The sequence below is a fragment of the Ahaetulla prasina genome, chromosome 1 (assembly GCF_028640845.1).
Source record: "Ahaetulla prasina isolate Xishuangbanna chromosome 1, ASM2864084v1, whole genome shotgun sequence".
Lineage (NCBI taxonomy): Eukaryota > Metazoa > Chordata > Lepidosauria > Squamata > Colubridae > Ahaetulla > Ahaetulla prasina.
In genome coordinates this window covers 309,813,516-309,826,020 of record NC_080539.1, presented here as the reverse complement: position 1 = coordinate 309,826,020, position 12,505 = coordinate 309,813,516, and the positions used below count along the sequence as shown (strand labels likewise).

Genomic DNA, 12,505 nt, shown 5'->3' with positions numbered 1-12,505 from the left:
TTCAGATTAGACAAGCATCTAGGCTTATGTACAATAAAAGCTGACAACATAGATCCTGCTATGCTTACCAAAGGCCTGGTCACAGCCAATTCATTGTGTCAAAGAAGAGCAACCTCTATAAAAATTTTCACTTTCAGCATTTCTTGTAATTTTTAATTAGACTTTACCTCTGGCATTATTTTTTTTAACCTTACATTAAAACTGTAGAAACAAATTTTTATTTACTATACTGGAATATATATTATAAAACGTTATTGCATAGTATTGCATACATTTCACATTCACATCCGCATTTCTCATTATGGGAAATAGCTGTCATAAGCATACCCATGAGTTATCATTTTTTTTTCTATTTAGAGAATGGGGGCTTGCCTGTCTTTCCTTCTTGGGCTTTATAATTTTTAAACTGGCTTCTGTTGTATTGTCTACCTCAGTTTCAAATTGAGGTTTCATTGCCTTGTGTTACAGTGCCCTTGTTCAGATCTGGGAATAGCAGATATAGCTGAGTCCAGTTTGCCTTCAATATGGCACAATCATCTCACCATTGAGATAGCCTTTAGCAAGATGGGCAGCAAACAAGTTTGATAAATAAATGACTATATAAATACCCAGGTGCACAGGACAATTTTACATCACAATATTGGTTTCATCCTGCTAGAGCCTACAATGTTTCAGGTTCTGTGCAGCAGCAAAGATAGAGGGAAGATATGCAGGTGAGGGTAAGCGAGGTACTCTGCAGTTGAAAATGTGGGCAAGCTGCCAAGTGTCTGAATTTTGATCACATGACTGCTGGAACACAGCAATGGACGTAACTTTGAGGACTACCTTTAACTACCATTAGTGTAGCACTTTCCTAACTTCAAATGGCTGCTGAACAGATGCTTGTTAAGTAAGGATGACCTGTAATATCTATGGGAAACACTACGTATACGGGTTTAACTCAAATCCATAAATAATTGGGGATTTTAGAAATAGAATGCACATAAATAGTCCAGGTAATAATTCAGTAAAGAGCAAAAGAGTGTACTATTTAAAAGCCTATGATATGATATATATTAAACACAATTTCTAATTTGTTAAATTAATGCAGTTAATTGTCCTAAATTAAAATAAAACTTCACTTGTTCATAAGTGTAAGCAATAAGCTAATAAAAGGTGTAGCATTTCTAATTAATTTAATTTATACCATAGAGATTAACTGTAAAGTTCAGATAGCAATTCCATTACCGTACAGTAGTTATATAGACCTGTATTTGTATCTGCCAAATTTAAGTTAATTAGGAATGTTGATGCTGTTTGTTTTTTCTGTCACAAAGCTCATCTTTAAAAAAAGGCTAGACACTTCCCCTTCCCAACATTTATCATCTAAATAATAGTCTCCCCAAGATGGCAGCCGCATAATAAACTCTTTTCAGTGGAGTGATGGGTAATGAAGCTTGCTTGTGAAGCCAGCGAAAAATGTTGTCTAGTCAAGTGCATGAATATGATAGCTGGAGAATCAGTGGACTTTCTCAGTCATCAATCTTTTTAGAGCTTCTTGTACATCTGAATATTTTGATAGATGATCAAATAATTGAGTTATCTATCTTTCTAACTATAAGAGTTGCATAAAAATTATTCTCACATAGTACTGAATATTAAACTATATTGCACATCCACTAATTTTTTTTAACGTGTTGAAGGAATTTTAAAATATCTCTTCTCCTTTTAAATTAACAAATAGAAATCTGTACAATTAAATGTTTGGAATTTTTTGTGAGAGAATCAAAAACACAGAATTTTGGAGTAGATGGAAAACAAATAAAATGAAGACATGACTAGTACATCAGATATTATATAAAGTGTTTGTAAAATGTATTGGTGACTAATGAGCAGTTCTTTCAGATTTTATTTCACATCTGGACTTTTTTTCCTTGCAAGAAATAAAGAGGCCCTCAGACAGACTAAGTATAAATGATATCCAGTCAGGACATAGCCTGATTAAATATTATTTAACTCAATATCTTTATTGTAGCTATTTAAAAGATGAAGATCTGGAACTCTTGAGACAATATCTTAATTTCTTTGTTTTCAGTCACATCCTTTAAGATTTAAAGATGGGAATGGGAAGAAAGAGACTGAATAGTTTGTTCATTTGCCTAGTTTGCATATATGTAGTAGTAACAGGGGAGATTAGTTCAAATTAGAAAAAGTACTTAAGAATTTAATATAAATTAAAAACTTTCAATAAAATTCAATTTAGATATAGCCACCAAAATCACTGTGACTCAGATTAGTGAAGTTTTAAGCCCCATTAGTTTCCATGCATCTATTCTCAACACAAAAAACAATTGAATTTGGTAGATGTCTCCTGTGAGTATATCCAATTGACTTGGATATATTGACAAAAAGGAATTGCTGAGAGGTCATGAAGTTCTTTTTCTTCATGTACCACCAAAGAATCTCTGATGCAATGTTAATGTAGCTTTTTAGCAAGACTACTTTAGTGTATCTGAGAAGCAGCTGGCAATGCAAGGACAAGGAAGAAACTCCAAAACAGATCTTTGGATCAAAAATGTAATCCTGTAACAGAGACTATATGCTATCAAATATGTAATCCTATAATAGAGACCATCTACCATCTAGTAGAATGAAAGCTGCCAGTAAAATGAAAGTCACTGATGAACCTGATTCGTACTTTTTGTGAATGCACACATGCACACTAAAGTTGTTCTAGAAGGTCAGAAGCTTATCTGGATGCAGAAAAGCAGAGAACAAAGAAAGGCATCATTGAATGTTTGAAAGCCATTAATGTAGATTTAAATGCAGAAAAAAACATTTTTGTTATGTATAGTTACTTTGTTTAGATGTTATTTAACTGGCTATGTTTAATTTGTTATATATATTATGAACATTTCAATCCACAGATGCATATAAAGCGGATTTGGAATCTTTTGTTCTTTTTGAAGGGGAATAGTAAAACATCTGTGTTCCCTCTGGATTGTTTGGTTAGCATAGAATCATCCATCACCAGTCTTTGATATAGCAACCAAGAAATCATATCTTCTGTTTTAAATGATAAATATTCTGTTGTCATGAATACTTATAAGGTTCTCTAAATTTACATCAGAATTCTAGTTCTACAACTTCTTTCATGTGAGATATTATTAGTGAAATTAAAAAGGTTATTGAGGATAGGTTTAGACAATGACATTAAACAGACTATGCTAGCTGGAATGCAAAAGAAAATAAGAAAAATAATCATTGCATTCTTTTCAGTGATTTGTAAATTATTAGAAAGAGGCAATATGCCACAGGAAGATTTCTGTACACATTCATAGTTGCATAGTCTGAGTCTGTCTTCACGATTCATTATTTAGGTCAGATGTATTAGTTCATTATAAAACTAATCCTATCTAAAATAGGAAGCTTCCACACAAACATAAAGATTTTCAAATTGACCAGCATTATTGAAGACAATAACGCCTTAAATTTGAAAACTGCTTTACTGTCTCAGTTATTCCATTGACTCTATTTATTTCAGTATGTATAAGCTTAACTTATATTTTTAAATGTAAAAAACATACACAATAAAAAGAAAATGTCTCAAAATTTATGTAATTACTTTTTTGTAATTACATTTGGAATTACAGATGCTAAAATAGGTAAGATTTTCTAGTAAGAATAATTTCCTATAATATAATAAGTACTTTTAATTTTGTAAAGATTCAAGATTATACTAATAATGGCATAATCAGTTATTTCTGACATCTGATGGGAATCAGGACTTTTATATTGTTTTCCTACATTGCTTTCTTCGGATATAAATATATTATTATTATTATTATTATTATTATTATTATTATTTAAATTTTTATACCGCCCTTCTCCCGAAGGACTCAGGGCGGTTCACAGCCAGATAAAAAATACACAGTAATACAATATAAATACGATTAAAATACAATTAAAAAACTTATTAAATTGGCCAAGATTAAAAATTTAGGATAAAAACCTATAAAAACCCATAAATTTAAAACTAACCCAGTCCAGCGCAGATGAATAAGTGAGTTTTAAGCTCGCGACGAAAGGTTCGGAGGTCCGGAAGTTGACGGAGTCCTGGGGGGAGTTTGTTCCAGAGGGCGGGAGCCCCCACAGAGAAGGCCCTTCCCCTGGGCGTCGCCAGACGACACTGTCGCGCCGACGGCACCCTGAGGAGTCCCTCTCTGTGAGAGCGCACGGGTCGGTGAGAGGTATTCGGTAGCAGCAGGCGGTCCCGTAAATAGCCCGGCCCTATGCCATGGAGCGCTTTAAAGACGTTCACCAACACCTTGAAGCGCACCCAGAAGGCCACAGGTAGCCAGTGCAGCCTGCGCAGGATAGGTGTCACGCGGGAGCCACGAGGGGCTCCCTCTATCACCCGCGCAGCTGCATTCTGGACTAACTGAAGCCTCCGGATGCCCCTCAAGGGGAGCCCCATGTAGAGAGCATTGCAGTAATCCAGACAAGACGTCACAAGGGCGTGAGTGACTGTGCACAAGGCATCCTGGTCTAGAAAGGGGCGCAACTGGGGATATACTTTATCCATTGTTATTACCATTCTTTACTGTTGCATTACTCCATTTCCATTTCCACATAGATTTTTAGAGGGTATGTATTAGATGCTTACTTTTAAAACTTTAAAAAATGCTGATTTGCAATTTTATGTAACTTCTGTTTTTAGAAAGAAAAGTGTACAACCTATTAGTAAACTTGCGCAGTTTTAATTGCAGACCATCATATTACTGTTACCACATTCTTTCTAATGCTCTAATAGTCTTGCTTAATATTTATTAATGAATAAAACCAAAATTGAAAATAAAATAATAAAAAAGCGATCCCAAAAGAACACATTTGTTTGAATTCCACAAAATTTATATATTTTTGAGGGGTGGGGTTGTTTGTGTGTGCACCAAGAGTGCCTTCAGGTTTTGGGGACCTGAATCTTTACTTGAATAAAGACAATGATGACAGTGAATTTCTGTCCAGAGTTAATCAGCTGCAGAATTTGTAAACTGCACATATGTCAGAGTTGAAAATGTTAGCACTCTGGTAGAAGCTTGAAAAGGTTAGATCTGATAAAAGCCATCAGCAGTTAAAGAAAGTGATTTATGGGACTGTAATGACACAAAATGCCTCATTTATCACTACTATATGGATAGGTTAAGGTTTCAGTGTCATACTTTTAAAACTTGACCACTTAGAATTGTCAAAATATATCCTTAATTGCCCATCACGCATTATACTTTCAATTTCCTCTCTAGAGTTTTAAAATTTTTATCTCAAACTGCTACTGAGCTTGTCACATGGCTTTGTTTCACTTTATCACAATATAATCCTTTTTGAAAAGTGCAATGCTAATTAAAAAACAAATCTATTATATATTTTATTATACAAAAATACTTGAATACAACATTAAGTACATTAAAGTTTTTATAATGCAAGACTTGGCAATTCAAATTCAATAAACTATATAGTAAGTATACTTTAGTATTTTTCATTGATTTAATCCTTCAATTAGTAGAGGCAACTGTTGTAGTATTTAATGCCAAATCATTACTTTATTATACAGATGTCAGTTTTGTAGAATAACTTATTTTAAAAAAATCTCCAATACTTTTTCATTACCTATTTCATTTTCCATTGAAAATTATTCTGCATAACCTCAACTTTCCTGCTTGAATATAAAAAGAAATTCAGAAGCATTTATTATAACTGCTTGATTTTAACTCTTGAAAATTATTCATATTTGAAGAGGGAGATATGTATGTAATTCTTACTTGTTAGTTAGTTTAAATTAAACTTTGATCCTAATTCAGAGAACATTACTTGTGCTTAAGCGCATTCAGATCAATTGGAATTTCACTAAAATATGTAATTTTCTCTAGATTAATACTAGTTCTTGTGTAGCAACGCAAACATTAGATAGCTTCCTCTCTGCATTCCTATAAGCCATTATATGGAAAAGAGCCATGTTTAAATTTTAAAATTTCATTCAAATCTTTCTTTATATAATGTTGAATTCAGTATCACCGTCTTTTCAGATAAATAGAAAAAGTGAACTTTAAAGTGCTAAAAAAAATTCTACATAGATGAATGAGGATGTCAGACTATATAGAGTACACTCATAAGTGAGTTTCTCACTGCTTTTTAAATCAAGACATACAAAATTCAATACGAAATTCAACAGTGAAAAAAGTAAGGTTCTACATTTAGGCCAAAAAAACAAAATGCACCAGTACCGTATATGTGGTACCTTGCTCAATAGTAGTACCTGTGAGAGGGATCTTGGAGTCCTAGTGGATAACCATTTAGATATGAGCCAGCAGTGTGCAGCAGCTGTTAAAAAAGCCAACACAGTTCTGGGCTACATAAACAGAGGGATAGAATCAAGATCACGTGAAGTGTTAGTGCCACTTTATAATGCCTTGGTAAGGCCACACTTGGAATATTGCATCCAGTTTTGGTCGCCACGATGTAAAAAAGATGTTGAGACTCTAGAAAGAGTGCAGAGAAGAGCAACAAAGATGATTAGGGGACTGGAGGATAAAACATATGAAGAACGGTTGCAGGAACTGGGTGTGTCTAGTTTAACAAAAAGAAGGACTAGGGGAGACATGATAACTGTGTTCCAATATCTTAGGGGCTGCCACAAAGAAGAGGGAGTCAGGCTGTTCACCAAAGCACCTGAGGGTAGAACAAGAAGCAATGGGTGGAAACTGATCAAAGAAAGAAGCAACTTAGAACTAAGGAGAAATTTCCTGACAGTTAGAACAATTAATAAGTGGAACGACTTGCCTTCAGAAGTTGTGAATGCTCCAATACTGGAAATTTTTAAGAAAATGTTGGATAACCATCTGACTGAGATGATATAGGGTTTCCTGCCTGGGCAGGGGGTTGGACTAGAAGGCCTCCAAGGTCCCTTCCAACTCTGATGTTATGTTATGTTATGTTTAAAAGAAGACATGCTAAAACACTCTGGTTTAAAAGTGCCCTATGTATAGTGAAAACTAGAGGCAACATGCTTCATTAGCACATTCTATTATTTCTTTACAATTTCAGGTATATTATTCTTAATTATATTATAAATGTTTTGGCAATAGCACTTGTGTCATTTTTAAAATGCTGTGTGCTTGCTTACGTTAAGGCTTATGAATATATACATAATTGAACTGATTTTTGTACACTAAGAAATGAGCAGCCCAGGTATAAGGTTGCTTGTTAAAGTTTTTGGTCTTAGCTCATAGTTTGGAGTCCTTGTGAAAGAAAAGTTTCACTGCAACAAGAGGGAAAATTTATCAATTACATTAACCATCTATTTTTTTTAATAACCTAGTATTAAATTATCTGTCAGTTATATATTTCTTTAGATAAACCAGCTTCTTAAAAGTACATTTTAAATGAAATATAGTATTTTTTGGGAAAGTTTATAACTACTTGTAGACCTATTATGTAAGGGGGGGAGAATACATTAGATATTTTTATGTACTGTATTTAGCAGCATTCAGCCAAGGTGGACTTTTTAGCAATACTAATAGCACTTAGACTTACATACCGCTTTACAGTACTTTACAGCTCTCTCTAAGCGGTTTTACAGAGTCAGCATATTGCCCCCAACAATTTGGGTCCTCATTTTACCCACCTTGGAAGGATGGAAAGCTGAGTCAACCTTGAGCCTGCTGAGATTTGAACTGCCAAATTGCCGGCAGTCAGCAGAAATAGCCTGCAGTACGGCACTCTAACCATTGCTTCACAATATCTGTGTGAATGATGTATTTGTTCCTTATTCTTTTCTTTTTTTGTGTACATGCACTTCTTTTTATTTTATTATTATTGTCAGATGGTTGTTAGTTTGTTTCCTCCTTTTTTCTTTATTTTTTATGCTAACTTTGGAAATTTAAAAAAAATTAAAAGAAAATTAATTTTCAACACATGGCTTCTTTTTCTGTACATATTATGGCTATTCAAAATTTCATACTCAAAAAATAAACTTGTATAAAGTTAAATATAAGGAGTAGACTGAATTATATACAATTTTTTTTAAAAAAATGCTGCTCATATCTCCTGAATAAAATTAAATGCAGTATTTTCAAAATCCTAAATATCTTTTGCACTACTTCATGTCCAGTTTAAGCAGAAAGAATCAGCTGCCCAAGGGAATTTGGCTTATTTTTTAAAAAGAAATATTCCCATTGTTTATCCTCGTTTCATTACCTAAGCCATCCCAAACATCTTCTGAGGGTTCCAACTAGTGTTAACTTTATATATTAGCAATAATTGTCCAATTAAATGGAATGTATTAAGGTAAAATCAATTTATCCCATACATATTTCACTACACTGATTATAATGTAGCGGAATGCAGGAGTAAAGTGAAAAAAAATCAAAAATTCAAAATTCAAAAATCAGCTTTGAACTACAAAAGTATCCAATGACAAAAAAAATGGGGCTTGATAAACTACAAGAAAGAAGGTGAAAATAAATTTAATGTATTGAGTGAAAAAAGGTAGCTAAAATGAATAACAACAACTTGTACAATGTCATTTTAAAAGCAAGGGATACTATTTTAAAAAAAATCTTAATTATTATCTTAGAGAAAACATACACTTTTTCATGACACGATCCCACATTATCCTTCAGATCTCCTATGATTCCTAAATCTTTCTTCTATGTTATAGAAAATAATATGTGCTTATTAATATTAATATTACACTTTTAAAAGTATCTGTAGTTGGACATAGTGCTATTTGAATCATTCCAAAGTTTGAGAGGAGAATCTCACTGTCCGTCAACTGGAGATTATATTCCATCGTTGAATATAATGAAACCCTGAATGCTTGATAAAGTTTGTGGAACACTCTATATTGTATTAGATAGTCTAATGTTGTGGAACCGTATATTGTGTTAACTACCGTATATACTCGAATATAAGCCGATCCGAGTATAAGCCGAGGTCCCCAATTTTACCCCAAAAACTGGGGTAAACTGGGGACTCGAGTATAAGCCGAGGGTGGGAAATGAGGCACCTACCGGTTGGGGAAACCCTCCCTCCCTCAGCTGAGAAGGCTGGCGGCTCCCCCGCCCCGCCCTCTCAGTGCACCGGCAGGGCTTCCCCGCGCTAATGCAAAAGCCCGTCCGGTAAAATGTGAAAAAAAGAAAGAAAAAAAAACTCGAGTATAAGCCGAATATACTCGAGTATAAGCCGAGGGGCTTAAAAAAAAACAAAAAACTCGAGTATAAGCCGAATATACTCGAGTATAAGCCGAGGGGCTTTAAAAAACTGAGTATAAGTCAGATAGACCCGAGTATAAGTTTAGGACGTTTTTCAGCACAAAAAACGTGCTGAAAAACTCGGCTTATACTCGAGTATATACGGTAATTAGGTCTCTGAATATATTTCATTTGGGCCATAATTTTAACACTGATATTTCCAGACGATCCTCTTAATTGGTATAATAGACAAATACATACCACATATTAAGTTTCCTGGATCATTTTAAAGTACCCTAATGGTTAAATGATGACCTATATGGGATACAGCATTATTAATAGAAAACCATTCAAATCTATAATGCTTTGCCAAGGATCAGCAAAAGATACATTGAGCCTAAAATCAACATAGGAAAAATATACATGGACAGCTGAAAGTTCTGCAGTCATTCCAGGTCCTGTAACATGGCACCTAGAACCTTCTCCTTTATTTTAGTGACGAAGACTGCTTTCAGAATTCACTCTTTCTAAAGAATTAGTTTTTAATTTTAATGACTTTTTAATTTTTTTAAAAAAGTCTTGCCAATCTCCATTCTTGGTCCTGCCCAAAACTTGTCTTCAAAGCCAAATGAAATAGGATCTTGGGGCCACTAAGAGTTGACTGCCCCTATAAAAGAAGAAGAAATAGTAAATGGAAGCTGGTCTACAAACAGTAATGATATGAACATTCATTTCCATAATACTGTATTCCCAGCATACTGCTTCTAGTGTGAATTGCTTCTGAATCCATTATTGAATATAATTTCTAAGTGTGATTTGGACTTTGCATTTTTAAAATATATTTTCATAATCTCAAGGGTTTCATATATAAGCAAGCTTTGAAGATTATAATATTTTTTTAACTTCTCAGGATAATAAAATACAACATAGTTCTATAATTTTTGTACAATGATATAATTTACATAAGAAACATTCCTTTTATTAGCTTGTGCTGCATTATTGCATCACTAATTAACTATTATCATTTTAACTTTTTTCTGTAAGTTTTTTCCACCAAGCTGCTGAAATGAATGCAGTGTGCGTACATGTAACTAGTTTTCCTCAAGAACGCCTGTTTAATTTTCATGCAATAAACATGTTCTAGTATGCACATCTCCTAATTTGTTGAATAGAAGCATGAATATCTGTTTTTTCTCTAGCACATATTTTATCAATTTAGAAAGTATAGAATACTTACTAAATACTTTCTATCAGATTCAGTATAGCTTTTTCTTTCATTAAAGTAACATTGTCTCTTGCAAGATTGGTCAGTTCAAAAACTGTACTCTAGTATTTCCATAGACCTGTGGATTCGCAGCTCTTCACTTTCAAACACTAAAGGTTTTATTTAATGCCCATTATTTTGAAGAGAATACTTTTGCACATAACCAATACATATGTTTCCTCCAAGAATTTGAACAAAGGTTGTAATACAGGCCTTCTCTTAACTGTTAATAAATGTAATGTTACACTTATTCTTTCTATACAGGAATTGTTATTCTGTTGGTATTAATAATGTTTTCCCAATATCAGTGTACTGTTCCTTTAATTTCCTGGAATTTCTGGATTTTTTTATACCATAATACTATTATATGATCTAATTAGTAGAGTGAGTATTTGCATTTTACTATAGTCTGATAATTCAAGCATTGAGTGAATTTATTCAATAACAATTCATTAGTTTTAAAACATGTCCAGTGATGTCAACAAATAATCTAGAACGATCCTATTGTCCATTCTGAGATGGCCATTTTTTTCTGTTTAGTCCTCCAGCATGTATATTGCCTCAGTGAGTGCATTAAAGGCCAATTCCACTTCTATAGAAACATTCCTATAGTCTTCTGCAGTTCATATGAGCCTACATTGACAGCTGAACTCTTAGAACTGTTTATGCCCAATGTTTTCTCACACAGTATTCCTACCTTCTTTTCACTACTTCTGTCATTCCTTTCATATTTAATCAGACAACCTGATTTTTAATATAATATTCATATTATAAATAGTATATTTTTATCTTTTTCAGTTTTCTATCCACATGAGTGGGAGTAGGGATGATAAGATAGTTTTCCTTTTATATAACTTCTTGCATGAATCTCCTAAAACATTTGTACATAAAAATCTATAGTTTGTTCTTCACAATAGTCATTGATCAGAATTATGTAGGTTAACAAATAATTTCGGTTGAGTCCTTGGTGCTTCTGAGCTTGGTTGTTTGCTTGCAGATGTTTCATTATCTGACTAGGTAGCATCAACAGTACTAATGAGTGTGGGGTTTGCTGTGTGTTTATACATAGTAGCTTACCCTGCCAGTGTTGGTGGGGCTGTGATATTCTCTTCAATATTTACTTGACTGGATATTGTTTTCAGCTTAATTGTTTGTCTGGTGTTAATCCCTGCTTACCTGAGTGTTGGTTGTCGAAGAAAATACATTCTTGCCTTTTGGCTTCCATCTTAGCTTTTTAATTGTTTCTTTTTAATGGTGTATAAATGTGGTTTATCTCTACAATATGTGTCTGTTGATGGGACTCATCAGTAGACATATAGAGATAAATCATATTTTCCCTCTGATAAATTTCGTTCTAAATAAATGTTGAAGAAGTGGGTTCAATTGTTTTGAGAATATCATGGCAAGTCATGTTAGCAGAAACAAAGCTAACCCTCTCAAAATAGTAAAGAACCAAGTCTTCTTTCAAAATAAGACAACAAATAAACATAAAGCACTTCTTGAGAACAGGAAGGGTGTCTGCTGGTAACCTAGAACATTTGCCCAGGGCCGGAAATAATGTAGTTAATGCAATTTGACTGACTGCTGTCTCCACTTTTAATATACACACTTCTTTTTAAATTGCCAGCAAGGAGATATATGAGAAGAATCCATTTTATTACAATTCATCATAAAGAATCCAACTCGATTTAAAAGACTAATGAAAGTTTTTTTTTTTAATACTGCAAATATTAAAATTTTAAGGGGGAAAAAGAAAATAAAGATAATACCTCTAGCAGGTGCTTTGTAAGTACAATGTAAGATTAACACAACGAAGCATTTTTATTGACCTTTAGATCTTCCATCCAAACACTAAGAACATTGCTGTGGCACAGAGGATTACAATTATTAATATTGCATAAAAATCATTATTAGTGATGAAACATTATTAACTCTTTGTTTAGATTTTCTTGGTTTTGGTAAAGCTTGAGTCAGCCTGTGTCAACCTCAGCTTTAGTTTTAAATCAGCATGTTTTTA

General features: G+C 33.4%; 1 protein-coding gene and 1 long non-coding RNA gene across 5 annotated transcripts in view; one reads left to right on the top strand and one right to left on the bottom strand.

Moving 5' to 3' along the window:
- The window catches only part of CDIN1 (CDAN1 interacting nuclease 1), a 145,409-nt gene that overhangs the window by 89,665 nt on the left and 43,239 nt on the right, over window positions 1-12,505 (top strand). The gene's annotated exons all lie outside the window — the stretch shown is intronic.
- Window positions 9,510-12,505, bottom strand: part of LOC131187679 (uncharacterized) — a 100,573-nt gene continuing 97,577 nt past the window's right edge. The window contains exon 4 of the long non-coding RNA XR_009152598.1: window positions 9,510-9,891. This is a non-coding gene — a long non-coding RNA (uncharacterized LOC131187679). The remainder of the gene's footprint in view (window positions 9,892-12,505) is intronic.